The sequence below is a fragment of the Pseudorca crassidens genome, chromosome 6 (assembly GCF_039906515.1).
Source record: "Pseudorca crassidens isolate mPseCra1 chromosome 6, mPseCra1.hap1, whole genome shotgun sequence".
Lineage (NCBI taxonomy): Eukaryota > Metazoa > Chordata > Mammalia > Artiodactyla > Delphinidae > Pseudorca > Pseudorca crassidens.
This window is the reverse complement of record NC_090301.1, coordinates 120,635,870-120,659,072: the sequence shown is the minus strand read 5'-3', so window position 1 is coordinate 120,659,072 and position 23,203 is coordinate 120,635,870. Positions and strand designations below refer to the sequence as shown.

Here is a 23,203-nt window from a genome sequence, read left to right as displayed (position 1 = left end):
GAGTAGTTGTGGCAGAAACAATATGGCCCTCAAAGCTTAAAATATTACCATCAACTAGCCTTTTAAGAAAAAGTTGCCAACTCTTGAACTAGTCAATTTGTTTAAAAAAAGTCAACAACCAAACAACGTTTTTGGCAACTGGCAGACAAATGACTGCTTGATTTATTTTTTTCATTTTTTAGCATGCCTTGTGTACTTAGCATCAATGACACTGAATGAAAGGGAAACACAGGAACTGGCATTTCAAAGGAAGCAAACGGTCACCTCATTTTTTTGATCCATGATAGACACAGTCTATCATTCACATGAGTACTAAATGTGTTTTGAGCTCTGAGTTTGCAATTATTTTCCATGTGTCAAACTTAAATTTTTTTCCAGTCCACTTCTTAAGATTACATCTTCAGAAAAGATGTAGAATATTTATTTTATTTATTTATTCACCAGTTTATTCAAATAGGAAGTTCCATGACTACAATACATCCATCATGCTATGCTAGGTACTGTCAAAATCAAAATTACAAATGTGAGATCTCAGTCTTAAAAGTGTTTACCATCCATGTAGGATTTGGTGAGCAACTGAGCTGCAAAATATGCATCTCCATTGATCGCCAGATTTGATTAACCTAACCTGGCTAATGAATGTCGATTTTCTGTGGGCTTATTCAATTAAAGGTTATCAGGCTGGTAGAAAATAGTGATTCAAGATTTTCTAGGCCTCAGTCAATCATATACAAATGGTTGAATTCCACTGATAGAACCTGGACATTGTCTCCACGGAACAGCACAAAACATACAGAAATGACAGGGCAGTTAGAAATGAGAGTCTATAAATGCATGTCTCCTGCCAAATAAAGAATGAAAATGTGATCCCTAGTCTCCCAAGGCACCTCCCCATCCTCAGCAAACATGGCTGTTGGTTCATGCTCTTCTGAGTTTCTCTTCCCCTTGAATATGGTTGGCATGTAAAACTCATGTTTTGACCTGTGGAATAAGGGAAGATGTTACACTGCATAATTCAGAGTTAGGTCAGAAAATGCTTTGCAGTTTCCTTCCAGGTCTTCAGAGAATTCATTCCAGAGGAAACTAAATTCCACGTAAGAAATCCTATTTTGTGAGGCCATCGTGCTGTGATGGAGAGGTTCTGGAGGATGAGACCCCACTGAGGAGAGGGAAAGAGAACAAGGAACACTGGGCATCCACACGTGAAGGAAGGAACCTGTCATGAAGTGGATGCTCCAGACTTGTCTGCCCCAGCCGCTTCCATGTGGTTCACAGATGGACCACCCGGCAGAGCCCTTCCTAAATTCCTGGGCCATAAAATTGTGAGCAAAAATAAAATGGCACCCCGCCCCTCGTCGCGACGTTGACGTAACACGCCTGCGCACTGGGCCTTGCGCGACCTCTAGGACTTACCCAGCAGGCAACGCTTCTGTCTCGGGTTAAAATGGCGAGTAGGCCTGCCGTTGCAGCATCAAGCAAATGGCTGCAGGGTATTCATAAATGGTATTACAATGTTGTCGGGTTCAGTAAACTGGGCTTAATGCGAGATGATACAATATATGAGAATGATGATGTAAAAGAAGCCATAAGAAAGCTTCCTGAGAACCTTTATAATGACAGGGTGTTTAGCATTAAGAGAGCACGGGACCTGACCATGAGGCAGCAGATCTTGCCTAAAGAGCAGTGGACAAAATATGAGGAGGATAAATTCTACCTTGAACCATATCTGAAAGAGGTTATTCGGGAAAGAAAAGAGAGAGAAGAATGGGCAAAGAAATAATCATGTAGTCTAAATCTGGATGCAGCTATCCTAAAGTATTTTTATGAAGCTGGTTAAACCTGAAATGTACAATGTAGAACTATCTGGGCTGTAAATGTATTACTTTAAATAAATCTCTATTATAATTATTAAAAAAAATTTTTAAAAATGGCAATTTTCAACCAGTAAGTTTTGAGGCAGTTAGTGACACATTAACATAAATCAGAAATGCTGGATGAACAGCTATCAATTTTAGGCTGCTGTGGTCAGGGAAGTATGAATTGGGAAGTAGGCTATGAGGTGGACCCTTAATGATGTTAAGTATAGTAGAGAGCAAAAGGCAATTGATATTAAATGATGACAAGGTATCAAACAGCAAAATATTAGGAAGCAGGGAAAAATCATATAAGTGGGAAATCCTGGCTCCAGGGAGCTTAAATCTTTTAGATGGAGATGGACAAACTCATATAAGTAAGTGTTACTGGCATAATGATGACAATCTGGCCAGAACAGAGTGAAACCCAAAGGACAGAAGTGTGATATTGAGGGTGAGGGGGGTCACGAGAGATTTTTTAAAGGAGATGCCATTTGAGCTAAACCAGATGGAACACAGGTTCAGGGGTGTGGATGAAAGATTAAAGCTCATTAGGAGAAAAATGAGAGAACCAGCCTAGATGGAAGATTTTACCAGTGCTGGGAAGAATACGGAAAACAAAGCTCAGAGAGGCAAGAGAGTAAGACATGAATAAAACCTTCCTGAGGCTGGGCTAGAAATCCAATGGGTATCTTGGTCTCTCTGAACCCTTTTAGACCACATTCACTTCTCCTGTCTGTGCACTAAGGGAAACACCTGAAATGGTTTAAACATGCTTTGAAATTTGAAAGAAATATAGATCAATGGAACAGGATAGAAAACCCAGAGATAAACCCACACGCATATGGGCACCTTACTTTTGATAAAGGAGGCAAGAATATACAATGGAGAAAAGACAGCCTCTTGAATAAATGATGCTGGGAAAATTGGACAGCTACACGTAAAAGAAAAATTAGAACACTCCCTAACACCATACACAAAAACAAACTGAAAATGTGTAAAAGACCTAAATATAAGGCCAGACATTTTAAAACTCTTAGAGGAAAACATAGGCAGAACACTCTTTGACATAAATGCAGCAATATCTTTTTTGATCCACCTCCTAGAGTAATGAAAATAAAAACAAAAATAAACAAATGGGACATAATTGCAGTCAAAAATCTCTGCACAGAAAAGGAAACCATGAATAAAATGAAAAGACAACCCACAGAATGGGAGAAAATACTTGCAAATGAAGCAACAGAAAGGGATTAATCTCCAAAATATACAAATAGCTTATCAAAAAATGAGCAGCTCTGTCAAAAAAACACACAACCCAATCAAAAAATGGGCAGAAGATATAAATAGACATTTCTTCAAAGAAGACATACATATGGCTGAGAAACACATGAAAAGATGCTCAACACCACTAATTCACTAATTATCAGAGAAATCCAAATCAAAACTGCAATGAGGTATCACCACACACTGGTCAGAATGTCCATCATCAAAAAGTCTACAAACAACAAATGCTGGAGAGGGTGTGGAGAAAAGAGAACCCTCCTACATTGTTTGTGGGAATGTAAATTGGTACCACCACTATGAGGAACTACATGAAGTTTCCATAAAAAACTAAAAATATCAGTAGAACTACCATATGATCCAGCAATCCCACTCCTGGGCATATATCCAGAGGAAACCATAATCCAAAAGGATACTTGCACCCCAAAGTTCATAGCAGCACTATTTACAATAGCCTAGACATGGAACTAAGCTAAAAATCCATCGACAGAGGAATGGACAAAGAAGATGTAGTACATAAATACAATGGAATATTACTCGCCAAAAAAAAGAATGAAATAATGTCATTTGCAGCAACATGCATGGACCTAGAGATTATCATACTAAGTGAAGTAAGTCAGACAGAGAAAAACAAATATATGATATCACTCATATGTGGAATCTAATTTAAAAAAAAAGACAAAAAAAAATGAACTTATTTACAAAACAGAAATGGACTTAAAGATATCAAAAAAAACCCACTTATGGTTACCAAAGGGGAAACGTGGAGGGTGGGGGGAGGATAAGACAGAAGTCTGGGATGGACACACAAACACACTACTTTACATAAGATAGGTAACCAACAAGGACCTACTGTATAGCACAGGGAACTCTACTCAATATTCTGTGATAACCTATATGAAAAAAAGAATCTAAAAAAATGAATATACGTACATGTATAACTGAATCACTTTCCTGCACACCTGAAACTACTACAACATTGTTAATCAACAATACTCCAGACAGATACACTGGAAATACATCTAAACGTGGAACAACTACTACAGAACACCTACTGAACACTGGCAGAAAACCTCAGACCTCCCATAAGGCAAGAAAGTCTCCACGTACCTGGGTAGGGCAAAAGAAAAAAGAAAAAATAGAGACAAAAGGATAGGGACGGGACCTGCACCAGTGGGAGGGAGCTGTGAAGGAGGAAAGGTTTCCACACACTAGGAAGCCCCTTCCCAGGTGGAGACTGCGGGTGGCGGAGGAGGAAAGCTTCGGCGCTGCAGAGGAGAGCGCAGCCACAGGGGTGCGGAGGGCAAAGCGGAGAGATTCCCGCACAGAGGATCAGTCCCGACTGGCTTGGCACTCACCAGCCCAAGAGGCTCGCCTACTCACCCGCCGGGGCGGGAGGGGCTGGGAGCTGAGGCTCGGGCTTCGGTCGGAGCGCAGGGAGAGGACTGGGGCTGGCGGCGTGAACACAGACTGCAGGGGGTTAGTGCACCACGGCTAGCCGGGAGGGAGTCAGGGGAAAAGTCTGGACCTGCCGAAAAGGCAAGAGACTTTTTCTTCCCACTTTGTTTCCTGGTGCGCGAGGAGAGGGGATTAAGAGCGCTGCTTAAAGGAGCTCCAGAGACTGGCACGAGCCACGGCTAAAAGCGCGGACCCCAGAGACGGGCGCGAGCCGCGGCTAAAAGCACGGACCCCAGGGACGGGCAGGAGATGCTAGGGCAGCTGCTGCCGCCACCAAGAAGCCTGTGTGCAAGCACAGGTCACTATCTACACCCCTCTTCCGGGGAGGCTGTGCAGCCCGCCACTGCCAGGGTCCCGGGATCCAGGGACAACTTCCCCGGGAGAACGCAGCACGGTGCGTCTCAGGCTTCTGCAACGTCATGCCAGCCTCTGCCGCCGGAGGCTCGTCCTGCACTCCGCACCCGGGTCTCCCTCCACCCGGCCTGAGTGAGCCAAAGCCCCCGAATCAGCTGCTCCTTTAACCCTGTCCTGTGTGAGCAAAGAACAGACGCCCTCCAGCGACCAGCATGCAGAGGCAGGGCCAAACCCAAGGCTGAGCCCTGGGAGCTGTGAGAACAAAGAAGAGAAAGGAAAATATCTCCCAGCAGCCTCAGGAGCAGCGGATTAAAGCTCCACAATCAACTTGATGTACCCTGCATCTGTGGAATACATGAATAGACAACGAATCATCGCTAACTGAGGAGGTGGACTTTGAGAGCAAGATTAATTATTTTTTCCCATTTTACTCTTTTTGTGACTGTGTGTATGTATGCTTCTGTGTAAGATTTTGTCTGTATAGCTGTCCTTCCACAATTTGTCCTACGGTTCTGTTTTTTTTCTTTAAAAAAATTTTTTTCTTAATAATTATTTTTTATTTTAATAACTTTATTTTATTTTATTTTATTCTTTCTTCTTTCTTTCTTTCCTTCCCTCTTTCCTTCCTCCCCCCCTCCTTTCTTCTTTCTTTCCTACCTCCCTTCCTTCCTCCCTTCTCTCTCTCTCTCCCTCCATCCCTCCCTCCCTCTCTCTCTCTCTCTCTCTCTTTTTCTTCTTTTTCTCCCTTTCATTCTGAGCCATGTGAATGAAAGGCTGTTGGTGCTGCAGCCAGGAGTCACTGCTGTGCCTTTGAGGTGGGAGAGCCAACTTCAGTACACTGCTCCACAAGAGACCTCCCAGCTCCACATAAGATCAAATGGCAAAAATCTCCCAGAGATCTCCGTCTCAGCACCAGCACCCAGCTTCACTCAATGCCCAGCAAGCTGCAGTGCTGGACACCCTATGCCAAACAACTAGCAAGACAGGAACACAACCCCACCCATTAGCAGAGAGGCTGCCTAAAATCATAATAAAGCCACAGACACACCAAAACACACCACCAGACATTGACCTGCCCACCAGAAAGACAAGATCCAGCCTCATCCACCAGAACACAGGCACTAGTCCCCTCCACCTGGAAGCCTACACAACCCACTGAAGAAACTTTAGCCACTGGGGACAGACACCAAAAACAATGGGAACTACGAACCTGCAGCCTGCAAAAAGGAGACCCCAAACACAGTAAGATAAGCAAAATCAGAAGACAGAAAAACACACAGCAGATGAAGGAGCAAGATAAAAACCCACCAGACCTAACAAATGAAGAGGAAATAGGCAGTCTACCTGAAAAAGAATTCAGAATAATGAGAGTAAAGATGATCCAAAATCTTGGAAATACAATAGACAAAATGCAACAAACATTGAACAAGGACCTAGAAGAACTAAAGATGAAACAAACAATGATGAACACCAAAATAAATGAAAGGAAAAATACTCTAGATGGGATCAACAGCAGAATAACTGAGGCAGAAGAATGGATAAGTGACCTGGAAGATAAAATAGTGGAAATAACTACTGCAGAGCAGAATAAAGAAAAAAGAATGAAAGGAACTGAGGACAGTCTCAGAGACCTCTGGGACAACATTAAACACACCAACATTCGAATAATAGGGGTTCCAGAAGAAGAAGAGAAAAAGAAAGGGACTGAGAAAATATTTGAAGAGATTATAGTTGAAAACTTCCCTAATATGGGAAAGGAAATAGTTAATGAAGTCCAGTAAGCACAGAGAGTCCCATGCAGGATAAATCCAAGGAGAAATATACCAAGACACATATTAATCAAACTGTCAAAAATTAAATACAAAGAAAACATATTAAAAGCAGCAAGGGAAAAACAACAAATAACACACAAGGGAATCCCCATAAGGTTAACAGCTGATCTTTCAGCAGAAACTCTGCAAGCCAGAAGGGATGGGCAGGACATATTTAAAGTGATGAAGGAGAAAAATCTACAACCAAGATTACTCTACCCAGCAAGGATCTCATTCAGATTTCATGGAGAAATTAAAACATTCACAGACAAGCAAAAGCTGAGAGAGTTCAGCACCACCAAACCAGCTTTACAACAAATGCTAAAGGAACTTCTCTAGGCAAGAAACAGAAGAGAAGGAAAAGACCTACAATAACGAACCCAAAACAATAAAGATAATGGGAATAGGAGCATACATATTGATAATTACCTTAAATGTAAATGGACTAAATGCTCCCACCATAAGACACAGATTAGCTGAATGGATACAAAAACATGACCCATATATATGCTGTCCACAAGAGACCCACTTCAGACTTAGAGACACATAAAGACTGAAAGTAAGGGGATGGAAAAAGATATTCCATGCAAATGGAAACCAAAAGAAAGCTGGAGTAGCAATTCTCATATCAGACAAAATAGACTTTAAAATAAAGACTATTACAAGGGACAAAGAAGGACACTACATAATCATCAAGGGATCGATCCAAGAAGAAGATATAACAATTGTAAATATTTATGCACCCAACATAGGAGCATCTCAATACATAAGGCAAATACTAACAGCCATAAAAGGGGAAATCGACAGTAACACATTCATAGTAGGGGATTTTAACACCCCACTTTCACCAATGGACAGATCATCCAAAATAAAAATAAATAAGGGAACACAAGCTTTAACTGATACATAAAACAAGATGGACTTAATTGATATTTATAGGACACTCCATCCAAAAACAACAGAATACATATTTCTCTCAAGTGCTCATGCAACATTCTCCAGGATAGATCATATCTTGGGTCACAAATCAAGCCTTGATAAATTTAAGAAAATTGAAATTGTATCAAGTATCCTTTCCAACCACAATGCTATGAGACTAGATATCAATTACAGGAAAAGATCTGTAAAAAATACAAACACAACGGAGGTTAAACAATACACTACTTAATAATGAAGTGATCACTGAAGAAATCAAAGAGGAAATTAAAAAATACGTAGAAACAAATGATAATGGAGACACGATGACCCAAAACCTATGGGGTGCAGCAAAAGCAGTTCTAAGAGGGAAGTTTATAGCAATACAATCCTACCTTAAGAAACAGGAAACATCTTGAATAAACAACGTAACCTTGCACCTAAAGCAATTAGAGAAAGAAAAACAAAAAAAACCCGAAGTTAGCAGAAGGAAAGAAATCATAAAGATCAGATCAGAAATAAATGAAAAAGAAATGAAGGAAACGATAGCAAAGATCAATAAAACTAAAAGCTGGTTCTTTGAGAAGATAAACAAAATTGATAAACCATTAGCCAGACTCATCAAGAAAAAAAGGGAGAAGACTCAAATCAATAGAACTAGAAATGAAAAAGGAGAAGTAACAACTGACACTGCAGAAATACAAAAGATCTTGAGAGATTATTACAAGCAACTGTATGCCAATAAAATGGACAACCTGGAAGAAATGGACAAATTCTTAGAAATGCACAACCTGCCAAGACTGAATCAGGAAGAAATAGAAAATATGAACAGACCAATCACAAGCACTGAAATTGAAACTGTGATTAAAAATCTTCCAGCAAACAAAAGCCCAGGACCAGATGGCTTCACAGGCGAATTCTATCAAACATTTAGAGAAGAGCTAACACCTATGCTTCTCAAACTCTTCCAAAATATAGCAGAGGGAGGAACACTCCCAAACTCATTCTACGAGGCCACCATCACCCTGATACCCAAACTAGAAAAGGATGTCACAAAGAAAACTACAGGCCAATATCACTGATGAACATAGATGCAAAAATCCTCAACAAAATACCAGCAAACAGAATCCAACAGCGTATTAAAAGGATCATACACCATAATCAAGTGGGGTTTATTCCAGGAATGCAAGGATTCTTCAATATACACAAATCAATCAACGTGATACACCATATTAACAAATTGAAGGAGAAAAACCATATGATCATCTCAATAGATGAAGAGAAAGCTTTCAACAAAATTCAACACCCATTTATGATAAAAACCCTGCAGAAAGTAGGCACAGAGGGAACTTTCCTCAACATAATAAAGGCCATATATGACAAGCCCACAGCCAACAACATCTTCAATGGTGAAAAACTGAAAGAATTTCCACTAAGATCAGGAACAAGACAAGGTTGCCCACACTAACCACTCTTATTCAACATAGCTTTGGAAGTTCTAGCCACAGCAATAAGAGAAGAAAAGGAAATAAAAGGAATCCAAATCGGAAAAGAAGAAGTAAAGCTGTCACTGTTTGCGGATGACATGATACTATACATAGAGAATCCTAAAGATGCTACCAGAAAACTGCTAGCACTAATCAATGAATTTGGTAAAGTAGCAGGATGCAAAATTAATGCACAGAAATCTCTGGCATTCCTATACACTAAAGATGAAAAATCTGAAAGTGAAATCGAGAAAACACTCCCATTTACCACTGCAACAAAAAGAATAAAATATCTAAGAATAAACCTACCTCAACAGACAAAAGACCTGTATGCAGAAAATTATAAGACACTGATGAAAGAAATTAAAGACGATACAAATAGATGGAGATATACCATGTTCTTGGATTTGAAGAATCAACATTGTGAAAATAACTCTACTACCCAAAGAAATCTATAGATTCAATGCAATCCCTATCAAACTACCACTGGCATTTTTCACAGAACTAGAACAAAATATTTCACAATTTGTATGGAAACACAAAAGACCCCGAACAGCCAAAGCAATCTTGAGAACGAAAAATGGAGCTGGAGGAATCAGGCTCCCTGACTTCAGACTATACTACAAAACTACAGTAATCCAGACAGTATGGTACTGGCACAAAAACAGAAAGACAGATCAATGGAATAGGATAGAAAGTACAGAGATAAACCCATGCACATATGGTCACCTTATCTTTGATAAACGAGGCAGGAATGTACAGTGGAGAAAGGACAGCCTGTTCAATAAATGGTGCTGGGGAAACTGGACAGGTACATGTAAAAGTATGAGATTAGATCACTCCCTAACACCATATACAAAAATAAGCTCAAAATGGATTAAAGACCTAAATGTAAGGGCAGAAACTATCAAAGTCTTAGGGGAAAACATAGGCTGAACACTCTATGACATAAATCACAGCAAGATCCTTTTGACCCATCTCCTTGAGAAATGGAAATAGAAACAAAAGTAAACAAATGTGACCAAATGAAACTTCAAAGATTTTTCACAGCCAAGGAAATCATAAACAAGACCAAAAGACAACCCTCAGAATGGGAGAAAATATTTCCAAATGAAGCAACTGACAAAGGATTAATCTCCAAAATTTATAAGCAGCTCATGCAGCTCAATAACAAAAAGCAAACAACCCAATCCAAAAATGGGCAGAAGTCCTAAGTAGACATTTCTCCAAAGAAGATATACAGACTGCCAACAAACACATGAAAAAATGCTCAACATCATTAATCATTAGAGAAATGCAAATCAAAACTACAATGAGATATCATCTCACACCAGTCAGAATGACCATTATCAAAAAATCTAGAAACAATAAATGCTGGAGAGGGTGTGGAGAAAAGGGAACATTCTTGCACTGCTGGTTGCAATGTGAATTGGTACAGCCACTATGGAGAACAGTATGGAGGTTCCTTAAAAAACTACAAATAGAACTACCATATGACCCAGCAATCCCACTTCTGGGCATATACCCTGAGAAAACCATAATTCAAAAAGAGTCATGTATCAAAATGTTCATTGCAGCTCTATTTACAGTAGCCCGGAGATGGAAACAACCTAAGTGTCCATCATTGGATGAATGGATAAAGAAGATGTGGCACATACATACAATGGAATATTACTCAGCCATAAAAAGAAACGAAATTGAGCTATTTGTAATGAGGTGGATGGACCTAGAGTCTGTCATACAGAGGGAAGTAAGTCAGAAAGAGAAAGACAAATACTGTATGCTATCACATACATATGGAATTAAAAAAAAATGTCATGAAGAACCTAGGGGTAAGACAGGAATAAAGACAAAGGCCTACTAGAGAATGGACTTGAGGATATGGGGAGGGGGAAGGGTAAGCTGTGACAAAACGAGAGTGTGTCATGGACATATATACAGTACCAAACATAAAATAGATAGCTAGTGGGAAGCAGCCACATAGAACAGGGAGATCAGCTCGGTGCTTTGTGACCACCTAGAGGGGTGGGATAGGGAAAGTCAAAGGAAGGGAGACGCAAGCAGGAAGAGATATGGGAACATATGTATATATATAACGGATTCACTTTGTTATAAAGCAGAAACTAACACACCATTGTAAAGTAATTATCCTCCACTAAAGATGCAAAAAAAAATACTCCAATAAAATAAAAAAAGATAAAAAATAAAAATAAATTACAATTTAAAAATTAATAAATAAATAAAATGAGCATTTTCTCTGAAATCTACTGTAGCACCAAATATGTTTACACAAGCACAAGAAAATGTTTGAAGTCGTTTTTTATTAGGCACCACAACATATTAATATAGAAGAAGAGAGAGAAGGTAGAATTGCAAATCTGAGTGAATCCCCTTGTCTACCCTGCAGTGTCCTTCCTAAAAATTGCAGCATTAAATACATGGGGACAACTGAACTTTATAAATACTTCCATTGTGCACAAGGGCAGAGGTGAAAAATATTACAGGTAAACTGCCTGAAACAGAAACCCTAAAATCCTTTTAGGGTTATTCCACATAATATAGTGATAGAAAACAATCACTCTACACTTCTGAAGGGACATTTAAAAATATCATGAGCAGAGTGAAGCAAAACAAGCTTATTCTTCAGATATCAAATCCAAAAAGAAAAGATAGCTAAGAATACAGCAAATCTTTCTATTATAATTGCAGCACTACCGTAACAACAGCATATTTTGTATGAAAGAGCTTCTGGTTAGAAAGATAATCAACCTACCTGATGGTCAATCTCCATCCAATTTTGTTCTTGAACTCAATTTGGTCTCCACACTAAAGCCAGAGGGATGTTTTGAAATGGAAATGATATGGCCTTACCACTCATAAAACACTTGTATAAAAACTGCCAAATATTTTAAAGGCAGACAAGGCCCTACATGATCTGGTTTCTATCTACCACTTGCCCTTCCACTTGCCCTAACACCTCTCTTCTCCCTCTCTCCCTCTCTCCCTCTTTCTCTCTCTCTCTCTCTCACACACACACACACACACACACACACACAATATCCATACACACTTTAGCTCTACCGGCCTTTTAAAAAATATTCTCCAGTTTACCCTGCTTCTCTCTTACTGTGCGGCATCTACAGAAGATGACTTCTTCCACAGAGAACTCCTCTCTCCTCCCTTCATTTAGTAAACTAATTCTAAACATGTTGGCTCAATCTTCACTTCCTCTAAAAGGTTTTATTCTTGTCCCCCGGACTAGAACAGAGCCCTCTATTATATGATCTCATGGTATCACACTTCCTTCTTCTGTTTTTTTTAATTGAAGTATAGTTGATTTAAAATGTTGTGTTAATTTCTGGTGTACAGCAAAGTGATTCAGTTATACATATGTACACATTCTTTTTCATATCCTTTTCCATTATGGTTTATCACAGGATATCGAATATAGTTGCCTGTGCTATACAGTAGAACCTTGTTGTTTATCCATTCTATATGTAATAGTTCGCATCTGCTAGTCACAGACTCCAAGTCCATCCCTCCCCTGCGCCCCTCCCCCATGGCAACCACAACTCTGTTCTGTATGTCTGAGAGTCTGTTTCTGTTTTGTAGATAAGTTCATTTGTGTCATATTTTAGATTCCACATATAAGCAATATCATATGATATTTGTTTTTCTCTGACTTACTTCAATTTAGTATCACCATCTCTAGGTCCATCCATGTTGCTGCAAATGGCATTATTTCATTCTTTTTTATGGCTGAGTAATATTCCATTGTATATATGTACCACATCTTCTTTATCCATTTGTCTGTTGATGGGCATTTAGGTTGCTTCCACATCCTAGCTATTGTAAATAGTGCTGCAGTGAACACTGGGGTGTACGTATCTTTTTGAATTATAGTTTTGTCCAGATATATGCCCAGGAGTGGGAGTGCAGGATCATATGACAACTCTATTTTCAGTCTTTTGAGGACCCTCCATACTGTTCTCCATAGCAGCTGCACCAACTTACATTCCCACCCACAGTCACACTTTCTTCTTTACAGAAGTTATTTCTGCAGTTATTTTTCCATTTAAACATGTGGTTATTTAAATAATGTCTTAGAGATGACTGGATTGTATGCTCCATGAGGGCAGGATCTTTTGTGTTTTGTCTGGCATTCAAAACAAAATTATTGATTGAAAAAACTGAATGTTTGATTCAATATCAATGGCCCTGGGACAAAACACAAGCAGGGAGCAAAGAGCTGGGTTAATTATTTAACCTTGCTGATGATTTCACATTTGTTGAGTCTCAGTCATGGACTCTAATCTTATTTATTTGATCCTAAACACTGAGGCAAATGTAAAGCAGAGATTATTAGCTCTTTGCTCCCTCTGACAATGGAAGCTGAGGCAGGGCAGAGGAAAGCCATTTTTGGAAGGTCCTTCAGCAAGGAGAGTCAGGTACACATGGAGACAGAACTCCTACATCTGAAACCTACCCAAGTTTCTTTCTTCAGTGCCTAATTTTGAAGCTTAGTTACCATGTTCTTACATTTTCTTCATTGTGTCCAATGTAAAAATCAACCAACAAACCAACCAAACAAAATAACCCATAAAATGTTTCTCTTAGAACTCCTAAAATGTATTCATTAGGCATCAGAAAAAAGAATGGTAAGGAAACCAAAGTGGGGATCTTAGGGTAGGTGCAAATAATACGGACTTTGAAAACATACAATGCTGAGGGTAACTCTTAGCACTACCCTTTACTGGCTATCTGATGTTACATAAATTAATTCATTTCTGGGCATATACCCGGGTTTTCTTCAATTATACAATAGCCTCCATATCTTGTATGGATTGGGAGGAAAATTAAATAAATTCCAATTACTACTGTAGATGCATAATCAGTTCTTAATATATGTTAGCATTCTGCCACTGCTGTTTAATGTTATAACCACCAGTTATTTTTCCTGGACCCTATGGTCAGAGATTCATGCTGAAACCAAGATAAGCATGTCATAATGATGAGCTGCACCAGTGGGATTTGGCGTTGACAGAAGGATACACTTCATGTGCTGCTTCAAACAACACTGAGTTAACAGGCTCTTATTTGTAAGCGAAAGGATCAGTCGTATATTGAATAATTTCTATTGACTTTCGAGTAAGAATTTGTCTGACCCATTTTTTTTTTAAGGTATTTGGACAACTGTGAATCATGTTTCTTGATTAATTTACTTCTTTAGGTACTTAGAGAAGGAGCAGAAAGTCCTCCAGTGAGCCACAGCTGAAAGGAATTTGCACTTTTCTAAGTCTAAATGCTTTTGAAGACCTATGGAAGAAGGGCTCGAAACTATTGTAGGAAGGATATGGCCCATTATTTATCAATATGTACATTCATAATATGTTTATAAAACAAGGTTTACTGGACGTAGCATCAGAACATTTCCTGGGTCATCTGCCCGTGCTTATTTATTGCTAATTTAGAAACAGCCTGAAGAGTCTGTTTTCACATAAGTTCAAGGTTACTTCATTTTGGTAGAAACAAACGGATTTGTTTTTCTCTCAAGCCCTTAGTGTTGAAAAGAAATTAATATTTTTTTCAAGTGTATTTTTACTTTTATAAAGCAAACCAGTATTGAGATATTTAATCTCAAAAATTTACTTTCCTTTTTCATAAACATTTTTAGGAGCTGTTGAATAACCAAATTTGACTGTAAGTTTGTCTTAAAAGTAAGGAGCACAACATTTTAATACATTTAAAGCATAGATTATAATTGTTTCTTCCAAACTGGACAAGTTTATTCAGTCTCTGAGCCCTCATTTGTTCTCTGCCACCCTTTGGAACTCTGTTCTCAGTATGTCACTGACCGACTTTCCTTTTTTCTGGTGGTCCCTGTAAGATGTCAGGGTCCCAAAGAAACAGTGAAGATGTGAAATCAGAAACACAAGAAGTTGGAAAAGCAAGAGTCTGAGGATTGATTGAATAAAAGCAAATATTTATTGAAGCCCTCATGAAATCATGTGTTTATAGCAATCTCATGATTGCTTATAGTAATCTCATGAAATAAATGTGCCCCATATTTTACAAATTAAAAAACAAAAAATGAAAAAACAAACTTTGGCTATTCTTGTGAATGAAGAGAATGAACTGCAAACAATACGTCTAAAAGGAGGCTTCGCAGTGACTAAGCTTACATTTTAAGAAATCCACAATTATTAAGATCAGTAATTATGATAGACATAAATTAATTGAAATAACTGATATTCTTCAAAAATACTGGTATTCGGGCTTCCCTGGTGGCACAGTGGTTGAGAGTCCACCTGCTGATGCAAGGGACACGGGTTCGTGCCCCAGTCCGGGAAGATCCCACAAGCTGCGGAGCGGCTGGGCCCGTGAGCCACGGCCGCTGAGCCTGTGCGTCCGGAGCCTGTGCTCCGCAACGGGAGAGGCCACAACAGTGAGAGGCCCGCGTACCACCAAAAACAAAACAAAACAAAACAAACTGGTATTCAGGCAGGTATTATCAAATTGGATAACAAAAGAGTAAAAATAATACCCGTGGTCAGAGGATGTTGCCTTACAGAAAAGCTACAAAACTCCATGAAATATCAATATTCAGTATATATACAGGATCTGAATGAGAAACATAAATTACAGTCAAGTGGTTGGGCAAAATTGTAGGGGCCACAAGATCCACAAGAACCAAAAGGGTTGTAAGACTTTGCTGCTAACAAAGAGATTATAAATTATACAACCAAAGGCAAGATTTGGACCAGGAATTGCACCCTGACATGTGCCTTCCAGTTTACTAGAGGTAAATTGAGGGAATGGTTAATGTACCAGTGAGCACTGGAAAGTATGTGTCATGAATAGAGGGATCTCAGATGCTGTGTTCACTGATACCGCCCAGGCACCTACAATAGTGTCTAATGCAGAAAGGATGCTCACTAACTATTTATTTAATGTATGGATGTTTATGCTAATACACTGGACATTTTAAGAGAAAAAAACAAAACTCCTAAGGAAAAAAAAACCTCATAAATATAATTTTAAAAGAAATAGAAAACCTAAAAGACCATATGAACATGAAAGGTATACAGTCAGTAGTATATATTTAGTAGTAGAAAATCTAAACATTCAAGAAAGAGATAATTCAAATTTTACATGTTCTTTTAAAACAAATAATCCTCCACACTACTGTATATAAAAGATAACTAATAAGAACCTGCTGTATAGCACAGGGAAATCTACTCAATACTCTGTAATGACCTATATGGGAATAGAATCTTAAAAAGTGTGGATATATGTATATATATATAACTGATTCACTTTGCTGTACACCTTAAACTAACACAACATTGTAAATCAACTATACTCCAACAAAAATTAACTAAAAAAAATAAAATAAAATAAAGTTACAGTTCAAAGGGAGAACACACACACACACACACACACACACACACACACAATACTCAACTCATCTTATAAGCAACTATAAACTTGATACCCAAATCAGAAAAGAACAGTGTGAGAAAGAAAAAAAATTATAATACAAGCTTACTCATGGCTATACATAAAAAAGTTCTAAACAGCAAGCATCCAATTATGAGTGACCAGAGACGCTGAGGAAAATTTCTTGCTTCACAACAACCAAACCCATATAACACACTGTTGAGAAATAGCTGAGCTCACCTAAATTAGGATGGTTCTCCCGGAACCACCCAAAATATATGAACAAACAAATAAGAAAGCCAGTCCTTCAGACATGTGACAGCTGGGGTTTATGGTAGCTGGTACTGTATCTTAGGTGTCTTGAGAGCCATGCAGGGATACCCAGGACCCTGATGAGAATGGCAGATGCCAGAGTCACAGAAGCGAGGCATGTGTTCTAAGAAGCTGACTTGAATTAGAAAGCAAAAGGAATTTTTCTACCCTGGGGCCAGATTATTGAGACACCCAATTACTGAGATATTTATTCTTCGAACAAGAGTCAGTAAAGGAAAATAAGTCTGAGACAACCAAACTTAGGCGTGGTAGGCTGAAGTGGGCAGAGGATGGATCTAGTTGCCTACAGAATTTAGATTTTGTTTTGTTTTCTTTTTGCAAAAAATTTCCACAGATCTAGGCACAGAGGACTTCCCTAGATTATGGTCAAACTTGATCTTACAAACAGTTTGGTAATAACTTGTTAAATGAATATGCACATACTTTATGACCAGTATTTCACAACATTGTGTGCTTAGCATTCATGCATAAGGAGATATGTTTAGAAATTTTCATAGCAACATTCTTCATAATTTTATAAAAGTGAGAGGTTATTCGAAGTGCCATCAACATTGGAATAAATAAATAATTCATGGCTTGTATAATACTATACAGCAGTGCAAAAGAACTGACTAACATATAGATAAATCATATGAGCATAATGTTGAGTAAAAGAAAAAAAAAATCAAGTAACAGGATAGCATATACAATGTAATTCCCTTCACCACAGCTAAATCTACATTGTAGCATAGGGATGTTAACACAAAGTATAAGATGATGTTAGGGAGTAAGCAGGGAGATTTCAAAGCGGCAGGTGCACAAGAGACCTCAGAAGTTGGGGCAAGATTCTTATTCTTGAGGTGGTATGCACAGAAGTATTTACTTCTCATTGTTTTATTCTTTACAATATGCATGTATGTCATGTGTGTGTGTTCTTTAGCATGTATGTATATTTTACTGTTTAAAATATTTTATTTTTTGTAGATTTTTTGAGGATAGCCATTCTGACCGGCATGAGGTGATATCTCATTGTAGTTGTGATTTGCATTTCTCTGACAATTAGTGATGTTGAGCATCTTTTCATGTGCTTTTTAACCATCTGTATGTCTTCTTTGGAGAAATGTCTATTTAGACCTTCCACCAATTTTTGGATTGCACTGTGTTTTAGATACTGAGCTGCAGGAGCTGTTTGTTTTTTTTGGAGATTAATTCCTTGCTGGTTGCTTCATTTGCAAATCTTTTCTCCCATTCTGAGGGTTGTCTCTTCATTTTGATTATGGTTTCCTTTGCTGTGCAAAAGCTTTTAAGTTTAATTAGGTACCATTTGTTTATTTTTGTTTTTATTTTCATTACTCTAGGAGGTGGAATGAAAAAGATCTTGCTTTGATTTATGTCAGAGAGTGTTCTGCCTATGTTTTCCTCTAAGAGTTTTATAGTATCTGGCCTGACATTTCGGTCTGTAATTCATTTTGAGTTTATTTTTGTGTACAGTGTTAGGGTGTGTTCTAATTTCAAAATCTACAAACAATAAATGTTGGAGGGGGTGTGGAGAAAAGGGAACCCTCCTACACTGTTGGTGGGAATGTAAACTGGTGCAGCCACTATGGAGAGCAGTATGGAGGTTCCTTAAAAAGCTAAAAAGAGTGCTACCATATGATCCAGCAATCCCAACTCCTGGGCATATATCCGGAGAAAACTCTAATTCAAATACATACATGCACCCCAAGGTTCACTGCAGCACTATTTACAACAGCCAGGACATGGAAGCAACCTAAATATCCATCCACAGAGGAATGGATAAAAGAAGATGTGATACATATATACAGTGGGATATTACTCAGCCATAAAAAAGAACAAAATAATGCCATTTGCAGCAACATGGATGGACCTAAAGATTGTCATACTGAGTGAAGTAAGTCAGATAGAGAAGAAAGACAAATATCATATGATAATGTTTATATATGGAATCTAAAAAAAAGGTTACAAATGAACTTATCTACAAAACAGAAAGAGTTACAGATGTAGAAAATAAACTTACAGTTACAGGGGTTAAGGGTGGGGGAGGGATAAATTGGAAGATTGGGATTGACACATACACAGTGCTATATAGAAAATAGATAACTAGTAAGGATCTACTGCATAGCACAGGGAACTCTACTCCATAATCTGTAATGGCCTATATGGGAAAAGAATCTAAGAAAACTGGATATATGTATAGGTACAACAGATTCAATTTGCCATACACCTGAAACTAACACAACATTGTAAATCAAATATTCCCTAACTAAAATTTTTTAAAAATGATAAAATAGGGCTTCCCTGGTGGCGCAGTAGTTGAGAGTCTGCCTGCCAATGCAGGGGACGTGGGTTCGTGCCTCGGTCCGGGAAGATCCCACATGCATCCGGAGCCTGTGCTCTGCAACGGGAGAGGCCACAACAGTGAGAGGCCCGCATACCACCAAAAAAAAAAAAAAAAATGATAAAATAAAATAAAATAGTTTAATGGAGAATAGTTTTTAGCCAAACTATGACAGCAACACCTGAATATCAGATAACACATTTGAACCAGTGGTCATAAGCTCCTATTTTCCAGGGTAAGAGAAATAAGGGAAGGAGTGAAGCTGGGTGTCCATACATGTACATGCATGTCCTGCATGACTGACCAGACATGTGGTCTGGAGACTGACAGCCCCTGTGAAGGACTCCTCTGCACCAACTGGATCAGGACGGCCAGGTATTACTACATTTTTCTGTATTTCAAAAGATAAGCCAGAAATCTGAATTTTTATTTGAACTCTTTGATTTGTTAAAGGTTTCCATTTTTACAAAGCATTTTTTTTTTTTTTTTTTTTGTGGTACGCGGACCTCTCACTGTTGTGGCCTCTCCCGTTGCGGAGCACAGGCTCCGGACGTGCAGGCTCAGCGGCCATGGCTCACAGGTCCAGCCGCTCCGCAGCATGTGGGATCCTCCCAGACCAGGGCACGAACCCACATCCCCTGCATCGGCAGGTGGACTCTCAACCACTGCGCCACCAGGGAAGTCCTACAAAGCATATTTGAAATAACCTTTGACCAGATCTGACCTGAAGGTTGCAAATTTGCTCCCTGTTATTTGATCTTCATCCTGCATGGGGTAATCTGAGGGGAATGCCAGGCACCTAAACTACGACTGGGATCAAATACTAAGATCATGTGATGACTTAAGAAAGACAAGACAGAAGTCAGGCTTCAGAGCATGCCAGCTGATAAAAGTAAATGGATCAGCAAGTGGGTGAGCAGAAGGTGATCGCAGGAGCTTAGGTAAGATAGAGTGAGGAACCGAATGGGCCTGGGCTCATGGGAATTCACTGAAGAAATCAGGTATTAGGAATCTCACAGGGCTGGAATTTAGCAGCCCTGATGTGCTGTGTTCCTGAGAGGAGGGCCTTGTAAACTTCGTGACTGACTGGTGATGCGATGAATGGGTTCTGGAAACAAATAAAGACTATTATCGATCGTATAAATAGAATAACCCCTTTCTTCAAGATTTCTAAGCGTCAACCACTAAACTTTATGTATTTTGTTTTACTCATTCTTCATACTACTATGAATTTAACATTGTTTCTATAATGTTTTTGCATAAGAATAATGAGCTGTGAAGCTCTTAGATAAATTTGCGAAGTAAATCTAGCTAGCCTAGTCATTTGAGTTACTGTGGTTACGTAATATATTGCCCCCAAAATTACTAATGTAAAACAATCATCTATTATGCTCACAGATTCACACATTCTATGGGTCAAGAATTTGCACAGGGCATAGTGGGGGTGGCCTTTCTGTGACCCACAGGGTCAGAGGCTCAGCTAAAATCATCTGAAGCTCACTCACTCATACGTCTGACTGACTGTTAGTGGAGATGTCAGTTAACCTCCACATGGGCTGTTTGAGCTTTTTCACACCAGAGTGATTGGGCTCAAGGGCAAGAATGCTAAGGGAGATTAAGGTGGCATCTGTGCTTAGATAAAGAGGATGTGGTACATATATACAATGGACTATTACTCCGCCATAAAAAAGAATGAAATAATGCCATCTGCAACAACATGGAGGGACCTAGAGATTATTATACTAAGTGAAGTAAGTCAGACAAGGACAAACATCATACGTTATCACTTACATGTGGAATCTAAAAAAATGATGCAAATGAACTTATTTACAGAGCAGAAACAGACTCACAGACTTAGAAAACGAACTTATGGTTACCAAAGGGGAAAGGGTGGGGAGAGATAAATTAGGAGTTTTTAATTAACATATACACACTACTATATATAAAATAGATAACCAAGAAGGTCCTACTGTATAGCACAGGGAACTCTACTCAATACTCTGCAATAACCTATATGGGAAAAGAATCTGAAAAAGAATGGATATATGAACATGTATAAATGAATCACTGTGCTGTACACCTGAAACTAACATGACACTGTAAATCAATTATACTCGAATAAAATTTTTCTTAAAAGTGGCATCTGCCTTGCCCTTTATGACCTAGCCTTGGACATCACACAATGTCTCTTTTGCCCCGTTCTGTTCGGCAAAGTGGTTACAATGCCCCTCTGGCTCAAGGGGAGAGGAAACAGACTCTGCCTCTTGGTAGGGAATGGCACGCTTCTAGAAGAACATGTGGAGCCAGGAGTAGTGTTTTAGACATTTTTAACTGAAGTTTTTAAAATAATTGCAGATTCTCATGTAACTGTAACAATAATACAGAGAGATCCCACTCTTCATCCAGCTTCCTCCAATAGTATCATCTTCAAAATAATAGTACACAACCAGGATATGGCTATAGAAGCAGTACACCCATCTATTCAGATTTCAGCAGTTTTACTTTAGAGTGATGTTTTTGGAAATTATACTCTACCACACAAGTCGATGAAAAGCTGGGCCAAGCCCATGTCTGTCTGGCCCAAAAGCTGAACTCTTAACCACTGTGGGATAAAGTATCTGACCACTGTATTTTTGCAAAATCTAAAAAAGAAAAAGCATGCCAGCAAGCTCAAATCCATCACTGCTTAGCTTGAATAGTTTATTTCTGTGGTTCCAACAAGTCCAAAGAATGGACTCCACTGATGCCTTACACCTCTAATCATTGCTGTTCATAGCTATGTCTAATCAATAAATTAGCCTAATAAAGAAAAAAAATAGGGAAAATAAAACTACAACCGATATACAATCATTTACCACATTCTTACCATGTTCCAAGCTCTATAATAAATACTCAGTATTCACAATCTCTAGTCTTTGCAGAAGCTCCTAATGTTAGATATGATTATTCATTCCCATTGTACAAGTAAGTAAATCAACATACAGAGAGTTTAAATACTAGATAGTTTTAACACTGCTAGTTCATAATCTGTATTAGAGCCTCCATTAATCTATAATCAAACCTCCTAATGTGAAAATTTTGTACCTTTCCTTCTGGAGATAAACTGCCAATTAATAGAACGAAGAAAAATTGACTTAAAAAGAGCCCACTATCCTATTTTCTGCCTGATATCCAATTTGGCCCATTTTGAGTCACTGGAGGTAAAAGTTACTAGTTGATTTCTGTAGGTCATGTTAGAAATTAGTGACCTTTGTATTTTAGGTGTCTTTTCACAGAACTTCTCAGCCATAAAAAACTGAATCCATCCTCGAATGAAATTTGGAATTGTAGTTAAATCTCTAGATGCATGTGTTAAACCATGGTAGATTAATTTTCCTCAAAAAAATAAAAATATCAGCAACAAACTTCACTAATTAATTGGGATGATTGAGCATTGCCTCTGACCATATTCTGGGATTTATAATTGGGTAAATTTTAAAGATTATGTGTATTTTGTTGAAAATATGTCAATTAGAGAACCCTTAAGTAAAGTAAGTTTTCTGAAAATCATTATGACATTCCAATGGGTTATAATTCCGCCAAGTAAATAAAATTCTATCTTTGTAGCTAACTTGACCTTTTTAAGAAAACTGTTTTTAATCATTCATGTTACAGGGAAAAGTTTTAAATTAATCAATTAACAAGCATTTATTGAGAACTTGAAGAATTGTGCTACAAGTGAAGAGCACACTAAATATGATTCTTATTAACTTAAATTCTTATTAAATAAATCCAGGATATACAAATAAAAAATGCAAACCAGCATATCAATACAGACTATAATTCCTTAAGTACTTCAAGGTATAAGAGTGACAGAGGAAAACTGTTCATCAGAAAACTGATATTTATTTGAGGTTCTTTCCCTTCCACCCCTGAAATGTTGACATACTTTCA

At 38.4% G+C, this 23,203-nt stretch overlaps 1 pseudogene; it reads left to right on the top strand.

The window, feature by feature from the left end:
- The first annotated feature begins 1,394 nt into the window (after nucleotides 1-1,394).
- On the top strand, nucleotides 1,395-1,918 carry LOC137225922 (cytochrome b-c1 complex subunit 7 pseudogene; annotated as a pseudogene).
- Nucleotides 1,919-23,203: the final 21,285 nt, after the last annotated feature.